General features: G+C 46.5%; 1 protein-coding gene across 2 annotated transcripts in view; it reads right to left on the reverse strand.

Annotated features, from left to right (window-relative positions):
• LOC118376715 (nuclear receptor subfamily 5 group A member 2) overlaps positions 1-17,500 on the reverse strand; it is a 193,374-nt gene that overhangs the window by 143,186 nt on the left and 32,688 nt on the right. The gene's annotated exons all lie outside the window — the stretch shown is intronic.

Consider the following 17,500-nt stretch of genomic DNA (forward strand, 5'->3'; position numbering starts at 1 on the left):
TTCCTAAGTGGACAGTTTGATTTCACAGAAGTGTGATTGACTTGGAGTTACATTGTGTTGTTTCAGTGTTCCCTTTATTTTTTTTGAGCAGTGTATTTTCTATGTGGGGTTCTAGTTTTGTATTTCTAGGTTGGTGATTTTGTATGATTCCCAATTAGAGGCAGCTGGTAATCGTTGTCTCTACTCATATTTAGGTAGCTTTTTTCCACCTGTGTTTTGTGGGATATTGTTTATGTGTAGTTGTATGTTCGCACGCCATTGTCGTCATGGTTTCGTTTAGTCTTTATTGTTTTGTTGTGTGGTTCACTTACATCTAATAAAAGATGTGGAACTCAGATCACGCTGCACGTTGGTCCGAGTGTGTTTCCAACAAACGTGACAGTGGGATTTATGAAATATGATGAAATATGATTAAATGTGTCTGGGATAAAGGCAAGCCAGGCTATGGGAGGGATGCCAATCCTGCTGTGCCACCCCCCCCCCCTCAGTGACAGCTAGCCACAATGAGAGACACACATCTGTTTCCCTCTATGTCCAGAGAGAGCCAGGGTGGGATGTTACTGCTAACACATATAGGTGTGCGCGCACACACACACGCACACACACACAAACACAAAAGCCACCCTTTCCAAAACATTATTTTCCCCTCACATCAACATTACTACAGTAACAAGGACACCTGGCTCCAAACAGGAAATGAGTTACGACTGAGGTAGGTAGGGTTGGAGTTAAGACTGAGGTAGGTAGGGTTGGAGTTAAGACTGAGGTAGGTAGGGTTTGAGTTAGGACTGAGGTAGGTAGGGTTGGAGTTAAGACTGAGGTAGGGAGGGTTGGAGTTAAGACTGAGGTAGGGAGGGTTGGAGTTAGGACTGAGGTAGGTAGGGTTGGAGTTAAGACTGAGGTAGGGAGGGTTGGAGTTAAGACTGAGGTAGGGAGGGTTGGAGTTAAGACTGAGGTAGGTAGGGTTGGAGTTAAGACTGAGGTAGGGAGGGTTGGAGTTAAGACTGAGGTAGGGAGGGTTGGAGTTAAGACTGAGGTAGGGAGGGTTGGAGTTAAGACTGAGGTAGGGAGGGTTGGAGTTAAGACTGAGGTAGGGAGGGTTGGAGTTAAGACTGAGGTAGGGAGGGTTGGAGTTAAGACTGAGGTAGGGAGGGTTGGAGTTAAGACTGAGGTAGGGAGGGTTGGAGTTAAGACTGAGGTAGGGAGGGTTGGAGTTAAGACTGAGGTAGGGAGGGTTGGAGTTAAGACTGAGGTAGGGAGGGTTGGAGTTAAGACTGAGGTAGGGAGGGTTGGAGTTAAGACTGAGGTAGGGAGGGTTGGAGTTAAGACTGAGGTAGGGAGGGTTGGAGTTAAGACTGAGGTAGGGAGGGTTGGAGTTAAGACTGAGGTAGGGAGGGTTGGAGTTAAGACTGAGGTAGGGAGGGTTGGAGTTAAGACTGAGGTAGGGAGGGTTGGAGTTAAGACTGAGGTAGGTAGGGTTGGAATCAAAAAGATTAATAAAAGTTAAATACAGTTAAAGATCTAATCCAAAGGCGTGAGAATTGAGCCAGTTGTATTTCTTCTCCGGCCGCTCAGCTGCAGAGGAACACAAAGGGCCTCCTTTCCTTAGTGATCTCTCATGGCTAAGTATTTATGACTCCTGGAACCCGGTCCAACTTATGGAAACTAAATCTTTAAACACTTTTGGCAGGCACATCTCACCGCTCGGCTCCATTAACAGACACATCTCACCACTCGGCTCCATTAACAGACACATCTCACCACTCGACTCCATTAACAGGCACATCTCACCGCTCGGCTCCATTAACAGACATCTCACCACTCGGCTCCATTAACAGACACATCTCACCACTCGGCTCCATTAACAGGCACATCTCACCGCTCGGCTCCATTAACAGACACATCTCACCGCTCGGCTCCATTAACAGGCACATCTCACCGTTCGGCTCCATTAACAGACACATCTCACCGCTCGGCTCCATTAACAGACACATCTCACCGCTCGGCTCCATTAACAGGCACATCTCATCACTCTGCCCCATTAACAGACATCTCACCGCTCGGCTCCATTAACAGACACATCTCACCGCTCGGCTCCATTAACAGACACATCTCACCGCTCGGCTCCATTAACAGGCACATCTCACCGCTCGGCTCCATTAACAGACACATCTCACCGCTCGGCTCCATTAACAGACACATCTCACCGCTCGGCTCCATTAACAGGCACATCTCACCACTCTGCCCCATTAACAGACATCTCACCGCTCGGCTCCATTAACAGACACATCTCATCACTCAGCTCCATTAACAGACACATCTCACCGCTCGGCTCCATTAACAGACACATCTCATCACTCTGCCCCATTAACAGACATCTCACCGCTCGGCTCCATTAACAGACACATCTCACCGCTCGGCTCCATTAACAGACACATCTCACCGCTCGGCTCCATTAACAGACACATCTCACCGCTCAGCTCCATTAACAGACACATCTCACCGCTCAGCTCCATTAACAGACACATCTCACCGCTCGGCTCCATTAACAGACACATCTCACCGCTCGGCACCATTAATAACAGAGACATTCTGTTGTTCTTACCAAGCTAATTATAGAGGGCCTGTAGATGAAGAGGTATTTATAGTGTCCTCAGAGCCAGGGTCACACACCAGCTTCTATTCCATCTGTATGTCCTGTGTCTACCACCCTCCCTTTACCACTCACTCATTATTAATATAGTAGCTGTAGCGATTTACAGAGGTCTGTAATATTTGAATGTCTCACTGAGATGTGCTGTAAAGCACACACACAGACCCCCACATACACACACACATTTCAGATTTTGACAACGATGATCAAATCAAATCAAATGTATTTCTTTAGCCTTTCTTGCATCAGCTGATATCTCAAAGTGCTGTATAGAAACCCAGTCTAAAACCCCAAACAGCAAGCAATGCAGGTGTAGAAGCACGGTGGCTAGGAAAAACATCCCTAGAAAGGCCAAAACCTAGGAAGAAACCTGGAGAGGAACCAGGCTATGAGGGGTGGCCAGTCCTCTTCTAGCTCTGCCGGGTGGAGATTATTACAGAACATGGGCCAAGATGTTCACAGATTGAATGAAATAACCTGAAATGATGACTGAAAACCCCACTGTAAATAAAGGTAAACCATGAAAACACATCCTGAACTTCTAAATGTAAACGTCCCACATTACATTACATTTAAGTCATTTAGCAGACAATGCCTTCCTGTCTACTGTCTCAGAACCTGCCGTAGCTTAGCCATTGCTCGTGGAAAACAGTGCAGGATTTACAACAATGCTTTTCTCCAGAAAGAAAAGGAGGGACGCGGTCTAGAGAAAGCTGTCAGTGCTGTCTGCTAGCACATAGCTGATTTAGTCTGCCCTATAGAGGCGCTAGAGAGGAGAGAGGAGTGTGTCACCCCTGATTATTCAGTCAATTCAGCCAATCAGTGAATTATCCCCCTTCTGGCCCCGCCTCTTACCGTGTGGTACCACTCCAGGAGGGACAGATAGAGGATTATGGGGTACAGGAATCAGCCCCCCACGTTAACCCGGGATGTCCTCTTCCATTCTCTAAACTCTGTTCCAATTAAGCTCAGGAGTAATACAGACCGTCATTAGCTCGGACATAGTTATATTTTATTCTGAAGCGAACTGAGAGGCGACATCATCAAGTGGATATAGGAAATTAAATCTGAATGGAGAGTTTGGAGAGGTTATGCTCCACTAACTGCACAATGATCATTCAGTGGATTCGACAACCACACCCGACTCTCCATTACATATACTCAGTGAAGTACTGTACTAATGGTTTTTAATTTGATGCTAATTCAGATATAGAACATTTCAATAGCACTTTTGGCCGTGTGATAAATGTCAACATGTGTTTTCCAGAGCTATTGCCCCATGTCTATAATTGGATTGTGTTGAATATTACATTTATTTTTTCCCTTCTTTAAAATTCAGAGGACCGCAACAGAGAGAGAGAGAGAGAGAGAGAGAGAGAGAGAGAGAGAGAGAGAGAGAGAGAGAGAGAGAGAGAGAGAGAGAGAGAGAGAGAATCAAATTGTATTGAATTGAGAGAGCCAGGAAGAGAGAGAGAGAGACAAAGAGACAAAGAGAGAGAGAGAGACAAAGGAAGAGTGTGAATCAAATTGAATTGAGAGAGAGAGAGAGAGAGAGAGAGAGAGAGAGAGAGAGAGAGAGAAAGAGAGATAGAGAGAGATAGAGAGAGAGAGAGAGAGAGAGAGAGAGAGAGAGAGAGAGAGAGAAAGAGAGAGAGAAATACACCTATTGTACTAAATGTTATATATATAACAGAAAATGTGCAGGTAGGGGGAGAGAGAGAGAGAGAGAGAGAGAGAGAGAGAGAGAGAGAGAGAGAGAGAGAGAGAGAGAGAGAGAGAGAGAGAGAGAGAGAGGGAGAGAGAGAGAGAGAGAGAGAGAGAGAGGAGAGAGAGAGAGAGAGAGAGAGAGAGAGGGGAGGGAGGGAGAGAGAGAGAGAGAGAGAGAGAGGGGGGGAGAGAGAGAGAGAGAGGAGAGAGAGGAGAGAGACACACCTATTGTACTAAAAGTTTACTTGTTCAATGAGTAGGAATATGTATATATAACAGAACACGTGCAGGTAGAGGAGGAGTTGGCAAAGGAGTTGTCTGTCATTAAGAGGGGGCTGCAGCACAGAGAGTAGACTGTAGAGACTTCTTGAGAGAAGCTACAGTTCCTCACCACCCCTAATACCCCACTGACCCCCCCATACCGTCACCCCCAGTCAACAAAGAGGCTCACACCTACTACAGAGAGAAGTACTACTCTGGTAAACCCCACTGATGTGTCCATCCTCATTGACTCAAATGGGAAATTCATCCAAGATGATAAACTCTTCCCTCACCACAAGGTGTCCAAAATATGGTGCCCAAAAACACAGGATGCACTCCACATCCTGTCCCAGCCTGACTTTGGCACAGCAGGCCACAATATTAGGCCACACTCTCCTGCCACGCAAAGACTTTCATCCCCGTACCATTCAGAAAGTCAACGCTGACATCACCAGAGGGTGTGGCCTACTCCCGAACAGCATGTTGCTCACCACCCAACAATCACCCCAGAGCATCTGCACGACCAATCCCACCTAAGGAAGCAGACAGTAGGGATGTTTGCCAAGTCTCTAAATTATGTAGTCTCTAAAGTCTCTAAAGGTAGACAAACACCCCATGCCGCACTGGACAGAGGACCACCCAGAGACCCCTACCAGACCACTGCACCACCAAGAAGCCCCAGGCCCATTCAACGCCACAGCAGACCCAGCACACCCCACACGCCCCACCCACCACCAGAGCATCACCACTTCCATCGGCTTAGCCAGACTGGACCGGGCCCACCCTACTACCCCACACCTGACCACCACCTCTACCAGACCAGAGAGGAAGCCCCACGGCCCAGACCTGGCCCTCCTCCACTCCACAGGGCCCAACAGCAGGACCAGCGCAGCTTAACAACTTAATAGTTTGTAGTTGTTGACTGCTGTTCTTTCTTTTTGCAACATGAAATCACTATCAGTTGGCATGTGGAACATTCAGGGCCTAAACTCATCAACCTATCAGTCAGCATGTGGAACATTCAGGGCCTAAACTCATCAACCTATCAGTCAGCATGTGGAACATTCAGGGCCTAAACTCATCAACCTATCAGTCAGCATGTGGAACATTCAGGGCCTAAACTCATCAACCTATCAGTCAGCATGTGGAACATTCAGGGCCTAAACTCATCAACCTATCAGTCAGCATGTGGAACATTCAGGGCCTAAACTCATCAACCTATCAGTCAGCATGTGGAACATTCAGGGCCTAAACTCATCAACCTTTGGACTGAAGAGTTCAACACTGGAGTTCAACAAACATCTTAAAGATGTTGAGGTCAGGTTACAGAGAGGTAATGGTGCCATCACAGAAACACAGCTAAAGCAAAGCGAGTGTGCTCATCTGTGGGGACACAAATACGCACACAGGAACACTACCTGATCTAACGACCACACGAGGGGACAACTTTATTACAGGCTTGTTTCTATCTGTCTTAACCATAGAAACAACAGTGACAGCAACATCAACAAAAACAGAATGGATCTGTTGCTAGAAGCCTGGGTCTGTACTTTGTCAATGGTAGGTTACTCTTTGGGGAGTTTCACCTATTGCTCACCTCTTGGCCACAGCACAGTAGACTACATTATTACAAACATTGACCCTTTCTCTCTCAGCTCATTCAGCTCATTCACCGTCAAACCACTAACACATATGTCTGAGCACAGCCAAATGACCTTGTTTCTCAAAAGAACAGACATGGAAACAACCAGACATTCACAGCCCAGTAAGCTGTACAACATCAGAAATTTAGACAGATGGGCCCAAAACAGCACAGAAGAATACCAGAAAGCAACTAGTAACCAAAATATTCAAACACTCTTAGATAACTTTCTGGACAGCACATTCACTCACAGTAAAGCAGGCATCAATCTAGCAGTAAAAAAACATCAACTATATATACAGGCAAATGGCAAAAGAAGCACAACCATAACAAAGAAGACCACAGATAAAAACTGGTTTGATGCAGATTGTAAAAGTTATAAGGAAAACACTCAGAACACTATCCAACCAAAAGCACAGACACCCAAATAATGGTGAATTACACCTTCATTACTGTGAGACTTTAAAACTCTATAAACGTAACACTCAGAACCAAAACAGCCCAGTACAACAGCAAGCAGCTGACACTAATTGAGGAGTCCATAAACACACACAACTTCTGGCAAAATTGGCGGGAAAAAAAATCAAAACAAGAAGATTTAGCGATACAAAATGGTGACATATGGACCCATTTTAAAACACTCTTCAACACCGTTCAAATTGACTCAAATGCAGAACAACTCCAAATGAATGACACATTGAATGGGATAGAAAAAGTTATAAAGGACAATCACAACCCGTTGGACTCCCAAATTACTGACCAGGAGCTCTATAAGAAACTTCAGGCCCTCAAATTTAAAAAAGCATGCGGACCTGATGGCATCCTAAATGAGATTGTTCAAACTCACTAGTGCAAATTTTCAATTGGCTATAATTAAACTGTTTAATTTGATCCTGAGTGTAGGTTATTTCCCTGACATCTGGAATCAAGTACTTATAACCCCAATCTTTAAGAACGGAGACAAATTTGACCCTAACAATGACAGAGGCATTTGTGTGAACAGTAACCTGGGGAAGGTTTTCTGTAGTATTATAAATGTAAGAGTTCTAAACTTCCTTAATAAGCACAATGTCTTGAGTAAAAGCTAAATTGGATTTATATTGGATTTATACCAAAACATTGTACGATTGATCATATTTACACCATACACACCCTGATAGATAAATATGTCCACAAAATAATACCAAAATATACGCTTGCTATACACTTGCTTTATCAACTTCAAAAAAGCATTTGATTCTATTTGGCATACAGGACTGTTCTACAAAGTTATTGAAAGTAGTGTAGGGGGTAAAACATATGACATAATTAAATGTGTGTAGCATTGAAATTGGCAAGAAAATAGCAGAATTCCTTAAACAGGGGCGGGGCCTTCGTCAGGGTTGCAATCTGAGCCCTGCACTCTTCAATATTTACATCAACGAATTGGCCACTATTCTAGAAGAATCATCAGTCTCCGCAATTCAGAGGTTAAATGCCCACTCTTCGCAGATGATCTATGCCTGCTGTCACCCACAGCACATGGCCTCCAGCAGAGCCTGGACCCACTAGAGCAGTACTGCCAGAACTGGGCCCTGGCAGTAAACCCCAAAAATACTAAAATTATGATTTTTCCAGAGAAGATCCAGATCTCAGGGAATTAGACCAAAGTTCTCAATTGGTACAACATATATAGAGTACTGCACACACTACAATTACTTAGGTTTAAAAATCAGCTCAACTGGACACCTTAATGAGGCAGTGAATGAACTGAGAGAGAAAGAACGCAGGGCATTCTATGCCATTAAAAATAAATTCAACTTGAAATACCTATTAAAATTTGGCTAACACTAATTGAATGTGTCATTGAACCAATTGCACTTTATGGCAGCGAGGTGTGGGGTCCACTTTATGGCAGCGAGGTGTGGGTTCCACTGCAAAACAAGACTTCACCAAATTCTGGCAAACACCCCATTGCAACCCTGCATGCAGAGTTCTGTAGGATTCTTCTAGGTGTCCAGAGGAAAACTACAAATAATTCATGCAGGGCAGAATTAGGTCAATAACCACTGATAATAATAAAAACATCTAAAATACAGTGACGCCCTCTCATATAATAATATAATAATATATGCCATTTAGCTGACGCTTTTATCCAAAGCGACTTACAGTCATGTGTGCATACATTCTACGTATGGGTGGTCCCGGGAAACAAACCCACTACCCTGGCGTTACAAGCGCCATGCTCTACCAACTGAGCCACAGAAGGACCATATCATGACCAAGCCCTGCAATGCCAAGAGCTGTGCAAAGAAGAGTCCCTCATCCAGCTGGTCCTGGAGCTGAGTTCACAAACCTGTTCTACTAACACACTGAAGCCTCAGTCCCCTCATCTAGCTGGTCCTGGGGCTGAGTTCACAAACCTGTTCTACTAAAACACTGAAGCCTCAGTCCCCTCATCCAGCTGGTCCTTGGGCTGAGTTCACAAACCTGTTCTACTAACACACTGAAGCCTCAGTCCCCTCATCCAGCTGGTCCTGGGGCTGAGTTCACAAACCTGTTCTACTAACACACTGAAGCCTCAGTCCCCTCATCTAGCTGGTCCTGGGGCTGAGTTCACAAACCTGTTCTACTAACACACTGAAGCCTCAGTCCCCTCATCCAGCTGGTCCTGGGGCTGAGTTCACAAACCTGTTCTACTAACACACTGAAGCCTCAGTCCCCTCATCTAGCTGGTCCTGGGGCTGAGTTCACAAACCTGTTCTACTAACACACTGAAGCCTCAGTCCCCTCATCTAGCTGGTCCTGGGGCTGAGTTCACTAACCTGTTCTACTAACACACTGAAGCCTCAGTCCCCTCATCTAGCTGGTCCTGGGGCTGAGTTCACTAACCTGTTCTACTAACACACTGAAGCCTCAGTCCCCTCATCTAGCTGGTCCTGGGGCTGAGTTCACAAACCTGTTCTACTAACACACTGAAGCCTCAGTCCCCTCATCTAGCTGGTCCTGGGGCTGAGTTCACTAACCTGTTCTACTAACACACTGAAGCCTCAGTCCCCTCATCCAGCTGGTCCTGGGGCTGAGTTCACAGACCTGTTCTACTAACACACTGAAGCCTCAGTCCCCTCATCCAGCTGGTCCTGGGGCTGAGTTCACAGACCTGTTCTACTAACACACTGAAGCCTCAGTCCCCTCATCTAGCTGGTCCTGGGGCTGAGTTCACAAACCTGTTCTACTAACACACTGAAGCCTCAGTCCCCTCATCTAGCTGGTCCTGGGGCTGAGTTCACTAACCTGTTCTACTAACACACTGAAGCCTCAGTCCCCTCATCCAGCTGGTCCTGGGGCTGAGTTCACAGACCTGTTCTACTAACACACTGAAGCCTCAGTCCCCTCATCCAGCTGGTCCTGGGGCTGAGTTCACAGACCTGTTCTACTAACACACTGAAGCCTCAGTCCCCTCATCCAGCTGGTCCTGGGGCTGAGTTCACAAACCTGTTCTACTAACACACTGAAGCCTCAGTCCCCTCATCCAGCTGGTCCTGGGGCTGAGTTCACAAACCTGTTCTACTAACACACTGAAGCCTCAGTCCACTCATCCAGCTGGTCCTGGGGCTGAGTTCACTAACCTGTTCTACTAACACACTGAAGCCTCAGTCCACTCATCCAGCTGGTCCTGGGGCTGAGTTCACTAACCTGTTCTACTAACACACTGAAGCCTCAGTCCCCTCATCTAGCTGGTCCTGGGGCTGAGTTCACTAACCTGTTCTACTAACACACTGAAGCCTCAGTCCCCTCATCCAGCTGGTCCTGGGGCTGAGTTCACTAACCTGTTCTACTAACACACTGAAGCCTCAGTCCACTCATCCAGCTGGTCCTGGGGCTGAGTTCACTAACCTGTTCTACTAACACACTGAAGCCTCAGTCCCCTCATCTAGCTGGTCCTGGGGCTGAGTTCACTAACCTGTTCTACTAACACACTGAAGCCTCAGTCCCCTCATCCAGCTGGTCCTGGGGCTGAGTTCACAAACCTGTTCTACTAACACACTGAAGCCTCAGTCCACTCATCCAGCTGGTCCTGGGGCTGAGTTCACTAACCTGTTCTACTAACACACTGAAGCCTCAGTCCTCTCATCCATCTGGTCCTGGGGCTGAGTTCACAAACCTGTTCTACTAACACACTGAAGCCTCAGTCCCCTCATCCAGCTGGTCCTGGGGCTGAGTTCACAAACCTGTTCTACTAACACACTGAAGCCTCAGTCCACTCATCCAGCTGGTCCTGGGGCTGAGTTCACAGACCTGTTCTACTAACACACTGAAGCCTCAGTCCCCTCATCCAGCTGGTCCTGGGGCTGAGTTCACTAACCTGTTCTACTAACACACTGAAGCCTCAGTCCACTCATCCAGCTGGTCCTGGGGCTGAGTTCACTAACCTGTTCTACTAACACACTGAAGCCTCAGTCCCCTCATCTAGCTGGTCCTGGGGCTGAGTTCACTAACCTGTTCTACTAACACACTGAAGCCTCAGTCCCCTCATCCAGCTGGTCCTGGGGCTGAGTTCACTAACCTGTTCTACTAACACACTGAAGCCTCAGTCCACTCATCCAGCTGGTCCTGGGGCTGAGTTCACTAACCTGTTCTACTAACACACTGAAGCCTCAGTCCCCTCATCTAGCTGGTCCTGGGGCTGAGTTCACTAACCTGTTCTACTAACACACTGAAGCCTCAGTCCCCTCATCCAGCTGGTCCTGGGGCTGAGTTCACAAACCTGTTCTACTAACACACTGAAGCCTCAGTCCACTCATCCAGCTGGTCCTGGGGCTGAGTTCACTAACCTGTTCTACTAACACACTGAAGCCTCAGTCCTCTCATCCATCTGGTCCTGGGGCTGAGTTCACAAACCTGTTCTACTAACACACTGAAGCCTCAGTCCCCTCATCCAGCTGGTCCTGGGGCTGAGTTCACAAACCTGTTCTACTAACACACTGAAGCCTCAGTCCCCTCATCCAGCTGGTCCTGGGGCTGAGTTCACAGACCTGTTCTACTAACACACTGAAGCCTCAGTCCCCTCATCCAGCTGGTCCTGGGGCTGAGTTCACTAACCTGTTCTACTAACACACTGAAGCCTCAGTCCCCTCATCCAGCTGGTCCTGGGGCTGAGTTCACAAACCTGTTCTACTAACACACTGAAGCCTCAGTCCCCTCATCCAGCTGGTCCTGGGGCTGAGTTCACAAACCTGTTCTACTAACACACTGAAGCCTCAGTCCACTCATCCAGCTGGTCCTGGGGCTGAGTTCACTAACCTGTTCTACTAACACACTGAAGCCTCAGTCCCCTCATCCAGCTGGTCCTGGGGCTGAGTTCACATACCTGTTCTACTAACACACTGAAGCCTCAGGACCAGAACATTCAATCAATCAGAATAAAACAATTACAACACAGTCAAAACAAAACTACATTGCTTATTGGGAAACACAATCACGAGCAGAAAGCAACATGCAGTGCTATCTGGCACTAAATCGACAGCACGCCGTGGCTAACTATTTGACCATGGTTACTGATCAAAACCTTAGAAAACCCTTGACAAAGTACAGCCTCAGTGAGCACAGCCTTTCCATTGAGAAGGATAGACACAGGAAAACATGGCTCCCTGTAGAGGAAAGGCTGTGCAACCATTGCACCACAGCAGAACCTGAGACAGAGCTGCATTTCCTGACAAAATGTTTAAAAAATATATAAAACAATTAGAGAGTGTCATTTCCCCATATTTGAAACCCTTATTCAAGGTTTCAAAGACCTCTCTGATGAGAGTAGGCTACCCGTCCTGTTGGGGGAGGACGCGGAGAGCTGTGGCTTGGCAGCGCACTACATTGCTGCCTGCCATAAGATGAGGGACAGTGTCTGACCATTGGTTATCATTGTTACTGTCATGCTAATAAAGCACATTTTTGAGGGAGGGAGGGAGGGAGGGAGGGAGGGAGGGAGGGAGGGAGGGAGGGAGGGAGGGAGGGAGGGGGAGGGAGGGAGGGAGGGAGGGAGGGCGAGAGAGCGAGAAAGAGAGTGTGAATTGTATTGAGAGAGCCAGAAAGAGGTAGAGAGTGAGAGAGAGAGAGAAATAGAGGGAGAGAGAGAGAGAGGGGGGAGAGGGAGAGGGAGAGAAAGAGGGAGATGGGGAGAGGGAGAGGGAGTGAATTGAATTGAGAGACAGAGAGAGAGAGAGAGAGAGAGAGAGAGAGAGAGAGAGAGAGAGAGAGAGAGTGAGGAGGGTGAAATTCCACAGTGTGCCATCACAGCAGCAATATTTGTGACCTGTTGTCGCAAGAAAAAGGCAACCAGTGAAGAACAAACACCATTGTAAATACAACCCATATTCATGTTTATTTATTTCCCCTTGTGTACTTTAACCATTTGTACATTGTTACAACACTGTATATATATATATAATATGACATGTGTATTGAATTGAATTGAATTGAGAGAGAGAGAGAGAGAGAGAGAGAGAGAGAGAGAGAGAGAGAGAGTGAATTGAGAGAGAGAGAGAGCGAGAGACAGAAAGAGAGAGAGAGAGAGGGGAGGGAGAAAGAGAGAGAGAGACGGAAAGAGAGCGAGAGAGGGGGAGAAACAGAGAGAGAGGAGGGAGAGAGAGAGAACTAGAGAACCCAGGTGATCCACAAGCTCATCAGAGCTTTTTATGTTGCTCTCCATATATTAAACTTCTCTACTGAACAAATAAACCTTGGAGTGGACAAAACCACGCTGCAAACATTCTCTGTTCCTCTCAAGGACAGAAAAATTAGGAATAATCAGGTTTTTACAGGAAGACTCATTGCTGGGTTAGAGTCATTTTTGGTAGGCAAACTTTACTCTGTCTCCAAACGGCCAGGAAAACCGTTTGCTGTAGCATCCTGAAAACAGAGCTTTCAGAACAGACCGTGATAAAATGTTAATGAGTCTTTCTGTAAAAACCTGATTATTCCTCATTTGTTTGTCCCTGAGAGGAACTGAGAATGTGTGCAGCGTGGTTTTTGTTCGCTCCAAGGTTTATTTGTTCAGTAGAGAAGGTAAATACTTCAAATAGGCATGCATTATTACTGAATGGGTTAGAATATCATTCATTCATTTAGTGCATTATCATTAACAGCAAAACAGACATAGTGTATTTCCTTCAGCATGCTTCCATTGACTTGTGTTACTCTAATGGATGAATTGTGGATCTATGATAATATTTCTATATTATGTATTTTCTAAATCTCAAAGATGATCAAGGACCCCCGTTGCTTTGAAAAGAGCCAGAAGGCAGAAGGTCAACGTTTTCCTAACCCCGAGTGTGTCACAGTGCGTAAATAGGGCTGGCTACTGAATTTTGATCAGGAGGGGAGCTAGACGGCTCTACAACGCAGCCCTCCCTCTCATCTCTGTACACATGGCATTAGTGTCGAGCATAAACACATAAAAGGGAAAGATTAAAGTCGGGTGAAGATAAAAGATTTGGGTGGGTTTGACGAGGAGTGAGTTCACGGGCTTGTGTGTGTTTCTATACAATTGAAGTCAGAAGTTTACAGACACCTTAGCCAAATACATTTAAATTCAGTTTTTCACAATTCCTGTCATTTAATCATAGTAAAAATGCCCTGTCTTAGGTTAGTTAGGATCACCATTTTATTTTAAGAATGTGAAATGTCAGAATAATAGTAGAGAGAATGATTTATTTCAGCTTTTATTACTTTCCTCACATTCCCAGTGGGTCAGAAGTTTCCATACACTCAATTGGTATTTGGTAGCATTGCCTTTAAATTGTTTAACTTGGGTCAAACGTTTCGGGTAGCCTTCCACAAGCATCCCACAACAAGTTGGGTGAATTTTGGCCCATTCCTCCTGACAGAGCTGGTGTAACTGAGTCAGGTTTGTAGGCCTCCTTGTTCTCACACGCTTTTTCAGTTCTGCTGACACATTTTCTATAGGATTGAGGTCAGAGCTTTGTGATGGCCACTCTAATACCCTGACTTTGTTGTCCTTAAGTCATTTTGCCACAACTTTGGAAGTATGCTTGGGGTCATTGCCCATTTGGAAGACCCATTTGCGACCAAGCTTTATTAACTTCCTGACTGATGTCTTGAGATGTTGCTTCAATATATCCACATAATTTTCTCTCCTCATGATGCCATCTATTTTGTGAAGTGCCCCAGTCCCTCCTGCAGCAAAGAACCCCCCACAACATGATGCTGCCACCCCCGTACTTCACGGTTGGGATGGTGTTCTTCGGCTTGCAAGTCTCCCCCTTTTCCTCCAAACATAACGATGGTCATTATGGCCAAACAGTTCTATTTTTCTATTATTATTTTTATTATTTTTACCCCCTTTTTCGTAGTATCCAATTGTTAGTAGTTACTATCTTGTCTCATCGCTACAACTCCCGTACGGGTTCAGGAGTTACAAAGGTCAAGAGCATTAAAACTCGTTTAAGAAGCCGCACTGCTTCTTAACACAGCGCGCATCCAACTCGGAAGCTAGCCGCACTGCTTATTAACACAGCGCGCATCCAACTCGGAAGCCAGCCGCACTGCTTCTTAACACAGCGCGCATCCAACTCGGAAGCCAGCCGCACTGCTTCTTAACACAGCGCGCATCCAACTCGGAAGCTAGCCGCACTGCTTATTAACACAGCGCGCATCCAACTCGGAAGCCAGCCGCACTGCTTCTTAACACAGCGCGCATCCAACTCGGAAGCCAGCCGCACTGCTTCTTAACACAGCGCGCATCCAACTCGGAAGCCAGCCGCACTGCTTCTTAACACAGCGCGCATCCAACTCGGAAGCCAGCCGCACTGCTTCTTAACACAGCGCGCATCCAACTCGGAAGCCAGCCGCACTGCTTCTTAACACAGCGCGCATCCAACTCGGAAGCCAGCCGCACTGCTTCTTAACACAGCGCGCATCCAACTCGGAAGCCAGCCGCACAAATGTGTCGGAGGAAACACCGTGCACCTAGAGACCTGGTCAGCGCACACTGCACCCGGCCCGCCACAGGAGTCGTTAGTGCGCGACGAGACAAGGATATCCCTACCGACCAAACCCTCCCGAACCCGGACGACGCTAGACAAATGTGCGTCGCCCCACGGTCGCGGCCGGCTGCGACAGAGCCTGGGCTCGATACCAGAGTCTCTGGTGGCACAGCTAGCACTGTGATGCAGTGCCTTAGACCACTGCACCACCCGGGAGGCTTAAACAGTTCTATTTTTGTTTCATCAGACCAGAGAATATTTGAATAATAATAATAAGAATAATAATACTCCCTACTGTAGGGACTCTGGATAAGAGAGTCTGCTAAATGACTCCCTACTGTAGGGACTCTGGATAACAGAGTCTGCTAAATGACTCCCTACTGTAGGGACTCTGGATAAGAGAGTCTGCTAAATGACTCCCTACTGTAGGGACTCTGGATAAGAGAGTCTGCTAAATGACTCCCTACTGTAGGGACTCTGGATAACAGAGTCTGCTAAATGACTCCCTACTGTAGGGACTCTGGATAAGAGAGTCTGCTAAATGACTCCCTACTGTAGGGACTCTGGATAAGAGAGTCTGCTAAATGACTCCCTACTGTAGGGACTCTGGATAAGAGAGTCTGCTAAATGACTCCCTACTGTAGGGACTCTGGATAACAGAGTCTGCTAAATGACTCCCTACTGTAGGGACTCTGGATAAGAGAGTCTGCTAAATGACTCCCTACTGTAGGGACTCTGGATAAGAGAGTCTGCTAAATGACTCCCTACTGTAGGGACTCTGGATAAGACAGTCTGCTAAATGACTCCCTACTGTAGTGGCTCTGGATAAGACAGTCTGCTAAATGACTCCCTACTGTAGAGGCTCTGGATAAGACAGTCTGCTAAATGACTCCCTACTGTAGAGGCTCTGGATAAGACAGTCTGCTAAATGACTCCCTACTGTAGTGGCTCTGGATAAGACAGTCTGCTAAATGACTCCCTACTATAGAGGCTCTGGATAAGACAGTCTGCTAAATGACTCCCTACTGTAGTGGCTCTGGATAAGAGAGTCTGCTAAATGACTCCCTACTGTAGGGACTCTGGATAAGACAGTCTGCTAAATGACTCCCTACTGTAGTGGCTCTGGATAAGACAGTCTGCTAAATGACTCCCTACTGTAGAGGCTCTGGATAAGACAGTCTGCTAAATGACTCCCTACTGTAGAGGCTCTGGATAAGACAGTCTGCTAAATGACTCCCTACTGTAGTGGCTCTGGATAAGACAGTCTGCTAAATGACTCCCTACTATAGAGGCTCTGGATAAGACAGTCTGCTAAATGACTCCCTACTGTAGTGGCTCTGGATAAGACAGTCTGTTAAATGACACTACTGTAGAGGCTCTGGATAAGACAGTCTGTTAAATGACTCACTATTGTAGAGGCTCTGGATAAGACAGTCTGCTAAATGACTCAAATGTAAACGTACGTTTGACCTGTAATCTGCATGACATTTGTATATTCTAATTGGCTAACCAACCAAAATAGGCTACTATATAATAAAAATATAGGCTACTGTGAGAGGAGGTAGAGAGAGGTGACGCTCTAACAGGGGCCGTGCTGTGTGTGTAGGCTACTGTGAGAGGAGGTAGAGAGAGGTAACCCTCTAGCAGGGGCCATGCTGTGTGAAGGCTACTCTGAGCGTGAGCGTGTGACACAGGAACATGGAGGAGAGAGAGAGAGACGAGAGACCGCAACAAACCAAGCAGACTCTTGCTGTAATACACTAATAGCTGCCATAGCTAGGTTATTTATCATCTAACATGGTTGCATAGTACCTGTCTTGACTACATGAAACCGGGAGAAGCTAGTTAAATTAGCTAGCTAGGCTAATTGAGGCAGCATGCACTTTCTCATCCTACAGTTACACACAACAACTCCATTCAGAATATAAAGTAGCAGTCTACCTGTTGGCTCTTGGTCGTCACAGCCGATCCTTCTTCTTTAACTTTTAGTTCCATCATTTTAATTCAATCTTCCATTGAATAGATATCTCCTAACTTTTGCCCACACTGAGGCTCTATGACTGTAGCCTAGTGCCGCGTTGATGATTAATGATTAGCCAACAATAACAACAAGCTACACGAGTCACAAAAGCAAAGAGTAGCAGTATAAATCTCTCTCTCTTTCTCTCTACTGCTGCGGTCTCCAGATCTGTACGGGTCCTTCCAGACAAGTCAGTTAAAATGACACATACCCGAGACCCGTGACATTATTTTTGA

This window comes from Oncorhynchus keta, chromosome 22 (assembly GCF_023373465.1).
Source record: "Oncorhynchus keta strain PuntledgeMale-10-30-2019 chromosome 22, Oket_V2, whole genome shotgun sequence".
Taxonomy (NCBI): domain Eukaryota; kingdom Metazoa; phylum Chordata; class Actinopteri; order Salmoniformes; family Salmonidae; genus Oncorhynchus; species Oncorhynchus keta.